Genomic DNA, 19,619 nt, shown 5'->3' on the forward strand with positions numbered 1-19,619 from the left:
GGAGGGATATACTTGCATTGGAGGCTGTTCAGATAAGGTTCACTAGGTTGATTCCGAAGATGAGGTGGTTGTCTTATGAAGAAAGGTTGAGTAGGTTGGGCCTATACTTGTTGGAATTCAGAAGAATGAGAGGTGTTTTTATCGAAACATATAAGATAATGAAGGGGTTCGACAAGATGGATGAAGAGAGGATATTTCCACTCATAGGGGAAACTAAACCTAGGGGGCTTATTCTCAGAATATGGGGCTACCCAGTTCAAATTGAGATAAGGAGGAATTTCTTCTCTTGGAGGGTTGTGAAGCTGTGGAATTCTGTGCTAGAAAGAGCTGTGGAGGCTGGGTCATTGAATATATGTGAGACGGAGATGGACAGATCTTAGAGCGATAAGGGAATAAAGGGTTATGGGAACTGGCAGGGAAGTGGAGCTGGGTCCATTATCAGATCAGCCATGACTAAATGGCAATGCAGGCTCAAGGAGCCAAATGGCCTCGTCCTGCTCCTATTTCTTATTTTCTAATATTCTTATGTCCTAGCGTGATTTAAAAAGATTCCTTGTCCATTCCAATAATAACTGCGGCAGGATCTAGTGTTTTATAAATAGAGACGGGTCTTAGTGTAATATGAACCTAGACATGATGTAGTTATAGAATAACAGAATAGAGAATGATACAGTAGATAACGTGCACATTCAGCCCACTTGTGCCTGCGCCGGCACTAAGCTGAAACAGCTAAGCAATTAGTCCCACTCCCCTTGCTGTTTCCCAATATCCCTGCATTTTTTCAAATACCATTATTTACCCAATTCCCCTTTGAAACTTATTACCGGAACTGCTTCCAGCACCCTATCAGGTAGTGGATTCAAGATCATAACAGCTCGTTGTGTATTTCTTTTTCCTCATTTCGCCTCTGGTTCTTTTGCCAAGTTCCTTAAATCTGTATCCTCTAGTTACAGACCGGTCAGCCAATGAAAAATGATCTTCTTATTTATAGTGTCAGACCCATTCCCGATCTTGAACATGTTTATCAAGCTCACTTTAGCCTTCTCTGCGCGAATGACAACAATACCAATGCCCCGAGTGTCTTCACTTTACTGAAGTCTTTAATCCAAAGTACTATTCTAGTAACTTTCCGCTGCACCATTGCCAAGGCCGTTCAATCGTTCCTAAATATGGCGCTCACAAAAAACAATGCCTTCCAGATGCTTAGCAATACGTTCCTTGCATTTGCACCCTATATCTCTATTTATAAAAACGAAAGATAAGGTATACATTCTGCAATTCAGATCAGAACAACTTGCTATATCAAAACATCTCCTCATCTCCCTTCTGTTATTTTTTTGCAAAGTATCTTAAATCTGTGCCCTCTGGTTACCGACACTCCTGTCAGTGTAAACAGTGTCTCACTATTAACCCTATCAAATCACTTCATAAAGGGAAGGCTATAACTGGCAGAGGCATTATTTTCTGATTGCTCCAGAGATTGATTGGTAGATTTTGGTTCCGTTAGGATGTCACGTGTGACGGAACTAATCCTGGTCGATGGAGTTAAGATGCCGATCATCCGTCATCTAATTGAGTAGAAGAATGGTATAGTTCAGTACTAATTGAGAAAGCGTATCGTGAAATTTAAACTGAGGAATGTTCTAATCCATTAATAACAGAGACAACACCTAGAGCAATATAAAGAGGAGACATCGTCTAGTGTAGTAAAAGCTGCGACAGTGCCTAGTGTAACATATATAGAGACATGGTATAGATTGTAATAACTGAGAGTGCCCAGTGTACTATAAGAATAACATTGCCTAGTGCATTATAACTGAGGCAAGATTTCGTGTAATATGAGAGATACATAGCTGAGTGCAGCAATAAATGAGACAGTATTTAATCTTAGACTATATGAATACAGGCACGGTCCATTACAATAATAAACTGAGAGAGGGCATCGTGTAATGTAAACTGAGACAATGCTGAGTGAAATTTAATTACATGCATGGTCTAGTGCAGCGATAACTGAGACAGAGCCTAGTGTAATATAAAGAGACACGTGTTCTCATGCACTACTAACAGAGAGAGCCTTGTGTAATATAAAGAGAGACATGGCTTAGTACAGTAATAACTGAGATATGGCCCAGTGTAATATGAACAGATGCAGAACATAGTGTAATATAACTAGTGACCGGGTCTAGTGCAATGATGAATGAGGCTGGACATTGTGCAATATTAACAGAAACAGAGTCTAGTACAGTACTAATGGAGACAGGACCTAATGTAATATACTAGCGATATGGTCTGGTGCAGTAATAACTGAGACATTGTCTCGTGTAATGTAAACAGGGACATTGTCTTGTGTAATATAAACAGAAACATTGTCGAGGACAATGTAAACATGCACATTGTCTTGCGTAATATAAATAGAAACATTTTCTTGTGCAATATAAACAGAGACATTGTCTAGTAAAATATAAACAGAGACATTGTCTGGTGTAATATAAACAGAGATATTGGCTAGTGTAATATAAACTGAGACATTGTCTACTGTAATATAAACTTAGACATTGTCTAGTGTAATATGAACTGAGACGTTGTCCAGTGTAATATAAACAGAGATATTGTCCAGTGTATTATAAATTGAGTCATTGTCTACTTAAATATAAACTGAGATATTGTCTACTGTAATATAAACAGAGACTGGACCTACTGTAATATAAACAGAGACAAGTTCTATTGCAACAAAAACTAAGATATGCCCTACTGTACTTTTAACAGAGGCATTCTCTAGATCAATATAACTGAGGCAGGGCACAACTGTCTAAGTTATTATTGTAGTTAACCTGGTCTTCGTTTATATTGTACTGGACCATGTCCCTGTTTATATTACACATGGCCCAGTCCCAGTTATTCCTGCACCAGAACATGTTTAATTTAAATTATATCTGACAATATCTCTGTTTATATTACATAAGTCCCTTTATCAATTATTAGTGAAACAGATATTTTTCTGTTTATAAAATTCATGACCTGGTTTATATTATACTCGGTCCTGTCTGAGTTATACTGCACTACACACTGTCTCAGTTTAAGAAAATAAGGACATAACAATTAGGAGCAAGAATAGGCCATTCGGCCCCTCAAGCCTGCTCCGCCATTGTGGCTGGTCTTCGACCTCAACTCAACATTAACTGAAGTCTCTCATGCCTGATACTAATCTACTACATCTCCTCTTAACCATTTCTGCTCTAAGGAGAACAGCACTGGCTTCTCCAGTCTCTCCACATATTTGTTATCGCCCATCCCTGATGCGTTTCCAGTAAATCTCTTCTGCACCCTCTTAAAAGACTTCATGGACTTCCGATAGTGTGGTGCCCAGAATTGGACACAATACTCTAGCTGGGGCTGAACTAGTGTTTCTAGTCATTCATCCCTGGTACCAATCTGGTAAATCTCCCGTCAGCCTTCTCTGCTGTAAGCAGAACAGCCCCAGCTTCTCAAAGTCTGTCCGCGTAGTGAGAGCTTGTGTCCTACCGTCCCACATAAACAATGGCAGCGAGATCGAGGCGGGAACTGGTCCGTCCTCAACAGCGAGATGGGGGTGGGAAAAAGGGCAGCTGAAAGTCGACGATGTCTTGTAACAATTTATTCTTTTTATTTAAAAAAAGTAAAAATTTCCTGACTGCCCCAACTAGAATTTCTACCCAACACCAGTTTCCAACCAACTCCCACTACGGAAAGGTCAACATGTTATTTCACGTCACTTTTTTAGGGGAGCGTGGAGGGATTAAATGTATAGATTTAGCATCGTTCGCTCTCTCTTATTTGTTAAAATATATGAAAGCCCGGTGAAGGAATTGGGCACAGAAAATTCCAGCTGAGGAATCCCCATCGATGGAAGCAGAAACACTGCAAAGGGAAAAATAGGAATCATTTGGGCTGAGGGATGGATGGAGGGTGGAAGGAGTGGAGCAAGGGCGGGGTGGAGTGAAGCAGGGTTGTAGCGAGGGACAGCGGGATGGAGGGTTGGGTGTAGGGAGGGTGTAATTAATGGAGGGAGGAATGAAGGGAGGGAGAGAAGGAGATACTGGTGGAGGGAGGGAGGGATGGTGGGAGGGAGTGATGGAGTATCTCCCCTTATAGCCGATCAAAACACTTCATCATTTTGAACACCTCTATTAAGTGGCCCATAACCTGCTCGGTTCTAACGAGCGCAGTCCCAGCTTCCAGCTGCTCTGATGATGCAGCTCACACAGTGTAAAACTCAAGTTCGGTGACTCCTTCTGCCTCGGGCACTTCCAGATGTTCCCCGTGGAATCGCTGACATTTTTCTATGGACCCAATGTAAATCCCAGTGTGGGAATGACATCCCAAGCAAGAAAAGAGAACTGGCCCCTGATAATAAATGGAGCGGTGTAAGACTGTGCTCAGGCCCTGAACTTCAGACACAATGAGTTTAATGGCAGCATTCTAAAATACAAGATGTGATATATTCAAGCCTCGGCTCAGTGGGGTCACTCTCGCCTCTGACTCAGAAGGTCACAGATACTAAACCCCACTCCAGAAACCTGATCCATAATCTACGCTGACTCGCCCGGTGCCAGTACTGAGGGAGTGCTGCACGGTCAGAGGTGCCATCTTTCAGGGCAGACATTAAACTGAAGTCCATCTTCCCACTCAGTTGGCTTTAAAGGACTCATGGCGCTATATTAAAGAGCAGAGGAGTTCTCCAGGGTTTCCAGCGCAAATACTTATCCCTCAATCAACATTTGAAAAATAGATTATCTGATCATTATTTCATTGCTGTTTGCGGGATCTTGCTGTGCACCAATTGACAGCCACGTTTCCTACATTACAATAGTGACCGCACTTCCAAAGTAAATCATTGGCTGTAAATCACTTTGGCACATCATGAGGCCATGAAAGGCGCTATATAATGCAAGGTATTTCTAAATGTCAACATTTCAAAATACAAGTTGCAATATGTGAACAGCTTAGATATTACTGTGATTGTCGAACACACCTCTGCTCACTCGTTAAACTTATTTAATTTTAGTTGGTTAAATCTTCCATTAAATGGAGATCCAGTGGAATACGAACCTGTTCAGAGATGTTCCACTGATTAAGCAGAACTTTCAGAACTGAATTACTAATTTTAATATTTATTCCCTTTGATATAAATCACATCTGTTGTAATTGAACAAAACTGAAGCCAAGGTGACTGTTCGACATCTTTCTACTTATGTGTACCCACTGTCAATATGCTTAAAATGAGCCATTGTTCTGAGTTGAGACTAATCAATAAGTGACTCTGTTGTTCTGATTTTGCTGCCATGAACACTTCATGGCAACCAGTGAGGCGTTTATGGAAACAAACACAAACATAGAAGTCCCAGATTAGAGTATTGAGCGACAGAGACACAATAAATGTTTCCCCACCAATACAGCATCGAAATAAAGATAGAGAGAAATGGAAATGTCTCAACAGATTCCAGTAACAATTGTTTTTCGGTGCATTTTACTAAATTATATTAGAATAAAGTAAAGATGAAACCCACGGACAGAATGGGGAAAGATTCCTTCTCGTCAGCATATAGAACAATATCACATGTACCGTCTCCCTCTCCTTTTTCCATTTTCTGTTCCATCTGTCAAGAATTGTTCGTTGACATTTCTCCACAATTAAATGTCAACAGATAACAAAAGATTTCCCTCAGCCATAAGGATATGCTTCGGACCAAATTGATTGGAGTGCACAGAGGGAGCTTTAATCCAAAATGTGAATTGTGCATTAAATGACATGCGAGCAGTTGATGGGACAGTGTAGAGGGATCTTTACTCTGTATCTAACCCGTGCTGTAATTGCCCTGAGATTGTTTGATGGGACTTTGTAGGGGGAGCTTGAACTCTGTGTCTAACCAGTGCTGTACCTGCCCTGTGATTCTTTGATGGGACTTTGTCGGGATAGCTTTACTCTGTATCTAACCAGTGCTGTACCTGCCCTGGGATTGTTTGATGGGACTTTTTAGAGGGAGCATTATTCTATGCCTCACCCGTGCTGTACCTGCCCGGGCAGTGTGTGATGGGACAGGAAAGAGGAAGTTTTCTTGTATCTGACACATGCTGTACCTGACCTGGGAGTTACATGGTCTAGAGCAGTAATAATTGGGACAGCGTCTAGTTAAATATAAACAAGGACATAACCTAATGCAGTGATAACGGTGACAGGGTCTAGTTTAATATAAACAGAGACATGGTCTCGTGCAGTAATGTGAACAGATGGGATTAATGTAATATCAACAATGTCCTTGTCTAGTTTAATATAAACAGATGCAGGGTTTTTTGCAATAGGACAAAAGGCATGGCATATTCCAGTAATATCCGAGAGAGCGCTGAGTACAATATTAGTAGTTCTATAAAGGGACATTGTTTTATTGGTCCCTGAAATTTGGGTGTCGCTGGCAAGGCCATCATTGATGGTCTATCCATAATTGGCCTTGAGAAGCAGGTGATGAGCTGCCACCTTGATCTGCTGCAGACCGTGTGGTGAAGGTACTTGCACAGTGTTAGGGAGGGGGTTCCACGAATTTGACCCAGCGACTCTGAAGGAACGATAATCAATTTCCAAATCAGGAAGGTGTGTGATTTGAACGGGTACGTGGAGATGATGGTGTTCTCATGAGCCTGCTGCCCTCGCCCTTCTAGTTGGAAGAGGTCGTAGGTTTGGAAAGAGCTGTCGAAGATGTCTTGGCGAGCTACTGCAACGCATCTTGTGGATAGTAATCACTGCAGACATGGTGCGCTGGTGGTGGAGGGAGTGAATATTTAACTTGGTATGTGGGGTTATATAAACTGGAATAGTGTCTAGTTCAATAACAACTGAGACAGGCTCTGGTGTATTATAAAATCATAGAATGGTTACAGCACAGAAGAGGGTCTTTCGGTCCATATAGCCCGTACCGCGCTCTGAAAGAGCATTTCAGCTAGTCCACTGCCCCGCCCTTTCGCGAAGCCCTGTGAATTTTCTTACTTCATGTTCTGATCGTATTCCCTTTGCAATGCCATGATTGAATCTGCCCCTATCACATTTCAGATTCTAAACACTCGCTGCATAAAAATATTTCTGTTTTGTCGCTTTTGGTTCTTCTGTCAATCACCTTAAATCTGTGTCCTATTTTCTCAACCCTTCCGCCAATTGGGAAAAGTTTTTTGCCAGCTACTCTGTCTAGACCCCTTATGATTCTGAACACCTCGATCAAATCTCATGTCACCCTTCTCTGCTCTGAGGAGAAGAACCCCAGCTTCTCCACTCTAACCACATAACTGAAGTAACTTATCCCTGGAACCACATGTAAATCTTTTCTGCACCCTCTCTAAAGCCTTCATATCTTTACTAAAGCGCGGTGCCCAGAATTGGACACAATACTCCATTTGCGGCCTAATCAGTGTTTTATACAGGTTCATCATAATTTCCTTGCTTTTGTATTCTATGGCTCTATTTATGAAGCCAAGGATGTCGTATGCTTTTTAAAACACTTTCTCAACCTGCCCATTTAATGATTTGTGCACATATACCCCCAGATCTCTGTGTTCATTACACCCTTTAGAATTATATCCTTTTTTTTATTTTGCCTCTCCTCGTTCTTCCTACCAAAATGTATCACTTCACAATTTTCTGCTTTTTATTTGCCACGTGTCCGTCTATTCCACCAGCATGTCTATGTCCTCTTGAAGTCACCTACTATCCTCCTCACTGTTCACTATACTTCCAAGCTTGAGTCATCTGCAACTTTTGAAATTGTGCCCTTACACCTGAATCTAAGTCATGAATATAAATCAAGAAAAGGAGTGTTCCTGGCACCAACTGCTGAGAGCACCACTGTATACCTTCCTCCAGTCCAAAAAATCACTGCTCTCTGATTCCTGTCACTCAGTCAATTTCGTATCCATGCTGCCACTGTCCCTTTTATTCTATCGGCTTCAACTTTGCTGGCCAAGATATTGTCAGGGCACTTTTTCAAACACCTTTTGGAAGTCACCCACAACAACGATATAAACTGAGACTTGGTCTATTGCAGTAAAAACTGCGACGGTGTCTGGGTGTAATGAGAGAAACAATGAGTCAGCTATTTACAGATTTATTAACCTCAAGCCTGGTACAGGTGCAGTTTCATGTTTACCATCATTTGCAGTAATCATCACACACTGCAGGTGCATATCAGGGGATTCTGTGTGATGGTGAGGTGATCACTGGACAATAACGCGCAGAGACTAGTGGCTGGCTGCTCATTTTCCTCGGTTTAATTTAATCCCCTTTCCCACTGAAAACTGCGGACAGACATGGTCACCTTGATAACAGAAAGGTCAGCGTGACATCACTTTCTAAAGGAGAGTATGAAAGACAATGTGGCATCAATAAATGTTAAAGGTATTAAACGATCTGCAATTAGCTGTTCATTGAAATAAAATGCTGAAAAATAATGGTTGAAGATAATCATTTATCTTTGTGGCATGCAATTGCACATTTTATGATTTGTACATACAGGCACAGACACACATACATTTGCACATTCACACACAGACACACACACACACACACGTACACACACACACACACACAAACACACACGCACACACACATACATACGCACATATATAGCAGACACTTTGTCTGTACTCTTGTCAGTTGATCGTCTCAACCAGAGGAGATATGCTTTCGGTGGACATTAGGACCCTGCGGCCGCCCATCCGGTGGTGCTGTGAGGTCACGGTTCCAGACTCTGTCTGACACATACTGGTCACGTGAAAGCTCAATAGAAAATACTGCAGGAAAGATACTCCTTAAAATTAAGTAACTGGGGTAAATGAGCACAGTACAACACAAGTGTGAATTAGTAACCTTTAACACACAGAGTGCCACTAAGTAGTTTAAAGTGCAGTGAATTGCTCACCTTCAATCCTGTCCCTCAATCCCAGTCCATCTCTGGGAGATTGTTACAAGATACACCCCATCCTCTCAACTCAAATATTACCGTCACAATACCAGATCTAAAGTACTTTGCACACAACTTTTGATAGCTAGTAACAAAATTAAACGTATCTTGCAACGAAAAAAGTTTTGCATCCTCCCACCCTCACGCATATATATCTTTATTTATATTAACATCAATCCACCGTCTATATAGCTTCTGTCTATCTAACAGACGCATGGTCGAGCGCAGAAGTAACTGACAACAGTGTCTGTTGAACAATAAATCGAGATATAGTCCCTGGAGTGGGAGTTTATCCCAGAACTATCTGAGACTGAGGCAAAAGTGAGAAAAATTGAGCCCCAGTTGACACAGACAGACATTGTCTTGTGAAGTCAATGGATACATGGCCCAGTTTACCATAAAGGCAGACTGGGCCTCGTGTAACATAAAGGGAGACACGGTCGAGTGCAACCTAAACAGAGACAGGGCCTAGTGTAATATAAAGAGAGACAGGATCCAGTGTAATATAATAAGAGATAGGGTCGAGTGTAATATAAAGAGAAACAGGGTCTAGTGTAATATAAAGATAGAAAGGATCTAGTGTAATATAATCAGATACAGAGCCCAGTGTAATATAAACTGAGACAGGGTCTAGTGAAATATAAATATAGACAGGGTCTAGTGTAATTTAAACAGAGACAACGTCTTGTGTAATATAAAGATAGACAGGGCCCAATGCAATATAAAGAGAGACATGGTCTAGTGCAATATAAACAGAGACAGGGTCTCGAGTAATACAAACAGAGACCGGGCCTAGTGTAATATAAACAGAGACAGGGTCTAGTGTAATATAAAGAGAGACAAGGCCTAGAGTAATATCAAGAGAGACAGGGCCCAGTGTAATATAATAAGAGACAGGGTCTAGTGTAATATAAACAGAGACAGGGCCTAGTGTAATATAAACAGAGACAGGACCTAGTGTAACAGAAAGGGAGACAGGGTCTAATGTAACATAAAGAGAGACAGGGTCTAGTGGAACATAAAGGGAGACAGTGTCTAGTGTAATATAAACAGAGACAGTGCCTAATGCAATATAAAGAGAGACAGGGTCCAGTGTAATATAAAGAGAGACAGGGCCTCGTGAAATATAAAGAGAGACAGAGTCCAGTGTAATACAAACAGAGACAGGGTCTAGTGTAACAGAAAGAGAGACAGGGTCTAGTGCAACATAAAGGGAGACAGGGTCTAGTGTCATATAACTAGAGACAGGGCCTAGTGCAATATAAAGATAGACAGGGCGCAGTGCAATATAAAGAACGACAGGATTTAGTGTAATATTAACAGAGACAGGGCCTAATGTAATTAAACAACGACAAGGTTTAGTGCAATTTCAACAAAGATAGTGCCTAGTGTAATATAAACAAAAGAACATAAGCAATAGGAGCAGGAGTAAGCCACCTGGTCACTCGATCCTGCTCTGCAATTTACTATTATGGATGGCCTGATCATGGACTCAGCTCCACCTCCCTGCGCGATCCCCATAACCCTTTATTCTCTTATTGCTCAACGATATTTCTATCACCACCTTAAATATATTCAATGACCTAGCCTCCACAACTCTCTGGGGCTGCGAATTCCACATATTTACAACCCTCTGAGCGAAGAAATTCCCCCTCACCTCAGTTCTAAATGGGCGGCTCCTTATTCTGAGACTATATCCCCTAGTTTTATTTGTCCCTATGAGTGGAAATATCCTCTCTGCATCCACCTTGTTGAGCACCCTTATTATCTTATAAGTTTCAATAAGATCACCTCTCATTCTTCTGAATTCCAATGTGTATAGGCCCAACCTACTCAACCTATCTTCATAAGTCAACCCACTCATCTCCGGAATCAATCTTCGATGAAATGCCTCCAATGCAGGTATATCCTTTCTTAAATACGGAAACCAAAACTGGACGCAGTACTCTAAGTGTGGCATCATCAATATTCTGTACAGTTTTGCCCACTCACTTAGCCTGTCCATATCCCTTTGCAGATTTTTTGTGTCCTCCTCACAATTTTCTTTCGCACCTATCTTTGTATTATCTGCAAATTGGCTATATTACACTGCAGCCCTTCATCCAAGTCATTACTATCGATTGTAAATAGTTGAGGTTCCAGCCCCGAACCCTGCGGCACACCACGATTTACTGTTTGCCAACCGGAAATTGACCAATTGATTTCAACTCTCCGATCTGTTAGTTAGCGAATCCTCTATCCATATATTAACCCCAACCCCGTGAACGTTTATCGTTCAGTAACCTTTTATGTGGCACCTTATCGAATGCCTTCTGGAAATCCACAAACACTACATCCAATGGATCACCCTAATCCACCCTGCTCGATACATCCTCAAAGATCTCCACCAAATTTGTCAAACATGATTTCCCGTTCATGAAACTATGCTGATTCTGCTTGATTGAATTATGCTTTTCCAAATGTCCCGCTACTGCTTTCTCAATGGACTCCAGCATTTTCCCAATGACAGATGTTCGGCTCACTTGTCTATAGTTTCTTGCTTTTTGTGTGCCTATTTTTTAAAACAGAGGCACTACCTTTGCAGTTTTACAATCCGCTGGGACCGCCCCAGAACCGAAGGAATTTTGGTAGATTACAAGCAATGCATCCAGCATCTCTGCAGCCACTTCTTTCAGGACCTTTGGATGTAAGCCATCAGGTTCTAGGGAATTGTCCGCCTTAAATCCCATTATTTTACCGAGTACTACTCCATTAGTGATAGTGATGGTAATCATTTCCTCCCTCCATGTAGTACCTTGATTTTCCACTATTAAGATGTTTTTTGTGTCTGCTACCGTGAAGACCGATACAAAATATGTGTTCAACGTGTCTGTCATTTCCCGTTCTCCATTATTAATTTCCCAGTCTGATCCTCTTGGTGACCAACATTTAGTTTAGCATCTCTTTTGCTTGTTATGTACCTGTAGAAAGTCTTACTATCTGTGTATATATTTCGTGCTGGTTTATTTTCATAATCTACCTTCCCTCTCTTTATAATTTGTTTAGTTGTTCTTTCCTGGCTTTATAAAGTTTCCCAATCCTGTCGCCTCCCACTAGTCTTGGCCACATTGTTTCCAATTTTATACCATCCCTTATTTCCTTAGTTAGCCACGGATGGTTATCCCTACACTTATAGTCTTGCCTTCTCATTGCGAGATATTTTTGTTGCGATTTATGAAATATCTCCTTAAATGTCTGCCACTGCTCATCAACCATCCAATACTTTTATCTATTTTCCCAGTCCGCTTTAACCACCACTGCCCTCAGACCTTTGTTGTCTCCTTTATTTAAGCTTTGGACACTGCTTTGAGAACCAACTCTCTCACCCTCCAACTGAATTTGAAATTCAACCATATTATGGTCATTCATAGATTAGTACAGCACAGAACGTGGCCATTCAGCCCATGAAGTCTGTGCTGGCTCTTTCAAAGGGCAATCCAGTTACTCCCACTCCCGCGCACTTTCCCTACATCCCTGCATTTTTTTTCCTCCTTCAAGTATTTGTACAATTTCCTTTTAAGGGCAACTATTGAATCTATATCTACCACCCGACCATGCAGGACAACCCAAATCCTAACCAGTGGTTGCATAAAACATTTCGTCCATTTCGCATCTGGTTCTTTTGTCAATCACCTTATATCTGAATCAATTTCTATTTATTTACTCTATTTAAACCAGTGGTTCTCAACCTTTTTGTGCTCGCGACACACTTTTGTATACTAGAATTTTTGGTGGCACACTTGAAGGGATTAAAAGGTGAACACGGGTTAAAATAAGCAAGTTTCAGAAAATTTTAAAAACATTTTATTAATCACAGTATATGAAGATATACAACATTCTATGCATGTATGTTATTAATTATTTTTTATTCTGAATGTAACAATAAAATAATAAACTATAATAATAATTCCTCACGTTAATTATAGATTAATTAGTATTTTAATGTGATACTTGTGCCTGACGTTTTTTTAGATATGTCACTAATATTAGGGCATATAACCGATACGGCCTCTCTCATTTCGTGTTCAAGTTCGATAAGTTTTTCCCTTTTTTCGCATTTGATGTTCATAAGAGATGTGAATCCTAATTCGCAGAGATGTAGAAAACTGTATCAGAATTATCAAAGCTTTTTTTGATATTGCAGGATATTCTTCTTTAATAGAAATCCAGAATTCATCAAGAGACATATCTGAATGTTTCATTTTAAGACTGTGGTCTGTAGAAGTAGAAGTCAATTCTTCTTCTTCTTGCAATGTAAAATCAAAATCTGACGTATTAGTTGGAGAAAATGGAATCATATTCTCTTTATCCAAAGATCGAAAATATTTTTGATGCTGTCTTCCAGTGATGCCAAATGCTCTATCACAATAGGAGCAACCTTTTTAATACTGTGATTTGGTATCAAAGGGAAGGTTTTAAGATTTTTTTTCTGTTGCTCTCTTTTTCCAGGGAGAATTGTTTTTTCTGAAAAGCTAATAGCTTGTCTGTAGAGCTGAGAATGTTTTCATTTCGCCGTTGCATACTGGTATTAACGCTGTTTAGACAATTATATACAGCTGCCAAATATGCAAACTTAGCACACCACATTTCACTCTTCAGGTATTTGCAAAAGGTATCATTTCCTTCTTTTTCAAAAAATACTGACAATTCTTTTTTAAGTTCAAATACACGACATAAGACTTTTCCCCTTGAAAGCCATCCTACCTCTGTATGCAAAAGTAAACATTCGTGCTGTGCATCCATAGCTTTGCAGAGCTGTTTAACAAGCAAGTTTTTAAAGGTCTTGATTTTATATAATTTACAATATTATCAACCTGATCTAACACAGATTTTAATTCGAGCAGTAATGTCTTTGTAACAAGTGCTTCTCTATGCAAAAAGCATTGGGGGAATATATTTGGATTATGTTTTTTTGCAAGCGTAATGAACCCTTTGACAAATCCCACCATAGATTGAGCACCGTCCGTGTAGATTCCAACACATGAGTCCCATGAAATTCTCAAGTCTTCTAAATATGAATTCACAGAATCAGATATGTCTTGACCTCTAATACTTTTGGGAAGTTTTCTTCAGCACAGAAATTGGTTAACTATCTCGTTTTCATGAATGAAGCGAACAAATGCTAACATTTATCACTAATGTTGGTGGACACGTCGATTTGCACAGCAAAATTCGAGTTTGTAAGTTTATTGGCTACATTTTCTTCAATGTTAGGTGACATTTCATTTATGCTTCTCCGAATTATATCGTCAGACAGCGGAATGTTTGCAATTTCTTGTTCCGCTGCATCACCAAGCATTATTTTGGCAATTTTACGACATGCATGCAACATACGTGACTCAGCTACAGTATGAGACTTCATTTTCTGCGCTATTAATTCAGCAATTTCCTAAGATGCAATTTGAAACTTACCTTAACATTTTTTTCAAAATATTTCACTTGTTTTGATTGCGTTGCCATCAATCTCTGAAAATACATCTGATCTTTTGTTGAAAGATGTGCATGTTTCGTAGTACAATGACGTTTGAATGTCCTGGGAACCATTGGACTGTTCTACAGTTTTTTTTGCCGCACAAACACACAGTGGAATGGGGCATTCTTCTTCTCCTGTCCATGAAAAAGTGAACCTCAAATAATCCTCAATATATTGACGATGAATTTTGGATTTTTTAGGATTCGGTTTGGCGCCGCTTGTACTGGCGTTGGTTGTAGGCCTACTAGCGCCACTTGTAGTGGCATTGTCATTGATATCTCCTTGCTCATTTTTACGTTTTCTTATGATGAATTTGTCCATTGGGAGGACAAAATTTTTCTTCTGAATGATCCATCTCCAGACAGATACGAACTGAGTCTTCCAATTTCCAAACTCCAGAGAGTCCAGACAGAAACGAACCTAGAGTTGAACAGGAAGTTTTGATTTTGACTGTGGTCAAAATATGCTAAAAGCGAACGCTCAGAAATCAAAGTAACCGCTAGAGTGGCGAGGCCAGGTCAAATTGGATGACGCTTACATCAAAGGAGCCGCTAATTGGCGCTATATCAGGTCAAAGCATCAAAGATGCCGCCAGTCCCGGCCAAACATCAAGCTGCAGATCAATAAACAAAAATAACAAAATATAAATAAGAATGTAATTAAATAGGGTTTGACATTTTCGTATAAAAACTACACATTTTACTGCATATGTGTTAGAGTCATCTTTCATTTCTTTCATCCAATATAATAATTACATTTTAAGCTTTTCAAATGAACAATTTAATACTATTATTTTGGATTGGGCATGGACATGGCCCAACTGCCCCCCTGGATAAGCCTTGGTACAGACGCACATACACACACAAGCACACGCTTACACACACAGTTTCAGTCGATGGTAGGCACTCGCACTTCTTTATCAGTAATGGGAGGGAGTAAGGGAATAGAGAGGTGGGGTGGGGGGGACGGGGTTGTGCGATGTCGAGTACTCAAAGGAAACAAATTTTGCCAAAGGACTTTGTTCTGAGTATGGACATTTAAATTGTTTGTATGTGCTATCTCTTGTCATCATTACTTGTACAACTCTAGAACATAGTTTTTATTTATAATAATAGAGATAAATAGATAGTTATTTGTCAATATTGGCAATGTTTACTACAGCAGTGGCGTCATAAATATAGATAGATGACATATGTGTCTCTCTGTTTCTCTCCCTCCCCCTCCCCTTCTGTTTCAGAGTGAAACGGTTTGTGTTTCATTGAGAAATCAGCTAAAGTCCACCATACTTTTACACAATTTGCCGGCACACCTGTGAAGGGTTCACGGCACACCAATATGCAGCGGAACACCGGTTGAGAACCATTGATCTAAACCCTTTATGATTTTAAACACGTCGATCAAATCTCCACTTTAACTTCTCTTCTTCAAGTAGAACAATCCCATCTTCTACAGTCTCTCCACATTAACTGAAGTCCCTAATGCCTCGTACTAATCGTGGTTGGAAAAATGTTGGATTCCATTATTAACGAAGAAGTAGCTGGACATTTGGAAAAACAAAATTCGGTCAGGCAGATGCAGCATGGATTTATGAAGGTGAAGTCATGTTTGACAAATTTGCTGGCGTTCTTTGAGTATGTAGCGAACAGGGTGGATAAAAGGGAACCAGTGCGTGTGGTGTATTTGGTCTTCCAGAAGGCATTTGACAAGGTGCCACATAAAAGGGTACTGCACAAGATAAAAGTTCACGGGATCGGGGGTAATATATTAGCATTGACAGAGGATTGGCTAACTGACAGAGAACAGAGAGTCGGGATAAATGGTTCATTCTCTGGTTGGCAACGAGAAACTATGGGGTGCTGCAGGGATCAGTGCAGGGACCCCAACTATTTACTATCTCCATTCACAGCTTGGAAGAAGGGACTGAGTGTAACGTAGCCAAGTTTGCTGATGATAAAAGGATTGGAGGAAAAGCAATGTGTGAGGAATATACACACTATCTGCTAAAGGACATAGACAGGTTAAGTGAATTGGAAAAAAATTGGCAGATGGAGTATAATGTTGGAATATGTGAGGTCATGCACTTTGCAGAAAAAAAAATCAAACAGCATGTTATTATTTAAATGGAGAAAGATGGCAACGTGCCTCCGTACAGCGGGACGTGGGGGTACTTGTGCATGAAACACAAAAGGATAGTATGCAGGTATAGCAAGTGATCAGGATGGCCAATGGTATCTTGGCTTTTATTGCAAAGGGGATGGAGTATAAAAGCGGGGAAGTCTGCTAGAGCTATATGAGGTATTGGTGAGGCCACACCTGGAATACTGCGTGCAGTTTTGGTTTCCATATTTATGAAGGATAAAATTGCTTTGGAGGCAATTCAGAGAAGGTTCACTCAGTTGATTCCGTGGATGAGGGGGCTGACTTATGAGGAAAAGTTGAGTCGGTTGGCCCTCTACTCATTGGAATTCAGAAGAATGAGAGGTGATCTTATCGAAACGTATAAGATTATGATGGGGCTTGTCAAGGTGGATGCAGAGATGATGTTTCCACTGATAGGGGAGTCTAGAACTAGAGGGTATGATATTAGAATAGTTTTCATCTCATGAAAAACTGAGATGAGGAGAAATTTCTTCTCTCAGATGGTGGTAAATCTGTGGAATTCCCTTCCTCAGAGAGCTGTGGAAGCTGGGACGTTGAATACATTTAAGACAGAAATAGACAGTTTCTTAAATAATAAGGGTATATGGGTTTATGGAGAGCGGGTGCGGAAGTGGACCTGAACCCATGATCAGATCAGCCATGATCTTATTGAACAGCGCAGCAGGCTCGAGGGACCGTATGGCCTACTCCTGCTCCTCATTCTTATGTTCTTATGTTCTTATAATTTACTAAATCTCCTCGCAAACTTCTCTGCTGTAAGGAGAGCAGCCCGAGATTATCCAGTCCCTCCACATAATTATAATCCCCATCCCTGATACATTTCCAGTAAATCTCTTCTGCACCCTAGCGAAAGTCTTCATGTCCTTCCTAAAGTGTGCTGGCCAGAATTGGACACAATACTCCAGCTGGGGCCGAACTCGTGTTTATAGTCATTCATCCCTGGTACCAATCTGGCAAATCTTCCCTCACACTTCTCTGCTGTAAGGAGAACAGCCACAGCTTCTCCAAATCTGTCCGTGTAGCGAGAGCTTGCATCCTACCGTCCGGTACACACAATGGCAGCGAGCTCCAGGCCGGCACTGACCCGTCCTCAACAGCGAGAAAGGGGAGGAAAAATGAGCGGCTGAAGTCGATGATGCGTTAAAAGAATTTCTAAAATTATTATCTGTTTTTTTAATTACATAACGGAAAAATATCCTGACTGCCCTGTCTAGAATTTCTATCCAGTGCCACTTCCCCAGCCACTCCCTCTCCGGAAATGTTGCCATTTTATTTCTTGTCAGTTTTTTGGGGGGGATGGTATTAAATATATATATTAGCCATCGCTCTCTCTCTTATTTGTTAATATATATTAAAGCTCGGTGAAGGAATTGGGTGCAGAAAATTCCATCTGAGGAATACTCATCGATGGGAGCAGAAAAACTGCAAAGGAAAAAAATAATAATCGGTTGAGCTGAGGGAGGGATGGAGGGGGGGAGAAGTGGAGCAAGGGAGGGGTGGCGTGTTGGAGGGGTGAGAAATGGACGGAGGGAGGGAGGGATGGGTGCAGGGAGGGAGAGTTTGATGGAGGGAGTGATGGAGGGAGGGAGGGAAGGAGAGACAGGTGGAGGATTGAAGGGATGGAGGGAGGAAGCGATGAAGGGAGGGAGTGAAGTAGAGTCGGGTGGAGTGTGGGAGGGATGGAGGGACGGAGTGATGGAGTATATGTCAATTTACCCGAACAAAATTCTTATTGATTTTGAGCACCTCTATTAAATGGCCCATGACCTGCTCGGCTCTAAGCAGAACAGTCCCAGCTTCCAGCTGCTCTGATAGTGCATCTGACACACTGTAAAACTACAGTGTAATCGGTGAGTCCTTGTGCTTCAGGCACTTCCAGATGTTCCTTGCGTATTCGCTGACACTTTTACATAGATCCAGTGGAAATTCCAGTGTGGGAATGACATCCCAGGCAAGATAGGAGAACTCGTCCCTGATAATAAACGGACCGGAGTAAGACTGGGCTCAGGCCCTGAACTTCAGACACGATGAGCTGAATGGCAACATTTTAAAATACATGCTGTGATATGGTCGAGCCTCGGCTCAGTGGGATCACTGTCACCTTTGATTCAGAAATTCAGATACTAAACTCTACTCCAGTGACCTGAGCCCATAATCTATGCCGACACGTCCGGTGCCAGTACTGAGGGAGTGCAGCACGGTCAGAGGTGCTGTCGTTCAGGACAGACATTAAACTGATTCCCCTTCTTCCCACTCAGGTGGATTTAAAGGACTCATGGCACTATGTTAAAGTGCAGATGAGTTCTCCAGGGTTCACAGCGCGAATATTTATCCCTTAACCAACATCTGAAAAATAGATGATCTGATCATTATTTCATTGCTGTTGGTGGGATCTTGATGTGCAGCAATTGGCTGCCACACTTCCTACATTACAACAGTGACTAAACTTCCAAAGTAATTCATTGTCTGTAAATCATTTTGGGATATCATGAGATCATGAAAGGCGCTATATGAATGCAATGTGTATCTAAATATCAACATTTCAAAATACAAGTTGCAATATGTTAAATGCTCAGATAATCCTGTGATTGTCGGCACTCCTCTGGTTACTGGTTTAAATTATTTAGTTTCAGTTATTTAAATCTTCCATTAAATGGAGATGCAGTGGAATAACAGCCTGTTCAGAGATGTTCCACTGATTTCAGCAGCAGACCTTTAAGAACTGAATTATTCATTTAAATATTTATTCCCTTTGATATAAATCACATCTGTTGCAATTGAACAAAACTGAAGGTAACGTCACTGTTCGACATATTTCTACTTCTGTCAATATTCTTAAAATAAGCCATTGTTGTGAGTTGAGCCCAATCAATAAGTGACTATGTTGATCTGATTTTGCTGCCATGGACATTTCATCGCCAGCAGTGAGGCATTTATGTAAATAAACACAGACATAGAAGTCCCAG

Source organism: Pristiophorus japonicus, chromosome 23, assembly GCF_044704955.1.
Source record: "Pristiophorus japonicus isolate sPriJap1 chromosome 23, sPriJap1.hap1, whole genome shotgun sequence".
Classification (NCBI taxonomy): Eukaryota; Metazoa; Chordata; class Chondrichthyes; family Pristiophoridae; genus Pristiophorus; species Pristiophorus japonicus.